The sequence below is a fragment of the Antrostomus carolinensis genome, unplaced genomic scaffold, assembly GCF_000700745.2.
Source record: "Antrostomus carolinensis isolate BGI_N321 unplaced genomic scaffold, ASM70074v2 scaffold47893, whole genome shotgun sequence".
Lineage (NCBI taxonomy): Eukaryota > Metazoa > Chordata > Aves > Caprimulgiformes > Caprimulgidae > Antrostomus > Antrostomus carolinensis.
Window position 1 is genome coordinate 1 of NW_010304015.1, and position 217 is coordinate 217.

The window sequence follows — 217 nt, forward strand, 5'->3', positions numbered from 1 at the left end:
GGATGGGGATGGGATGGAATAGGATAGAAGAAGATGGGGATGGATGGAGATGGGATGGAATGGAATAGGATGGAGGTGGGATAAGCAGGGTACTGGTGCCCCAGCAAAGGCATTAGCTCATGCTGGGTGCCCCGTGCCCTCTGCCTGCATTGACACTGGCTCTGCCTGTCCCTGTGCCGCAGGCAGCTCCGACGGACTGTGCACCCGCCTCGGCAAG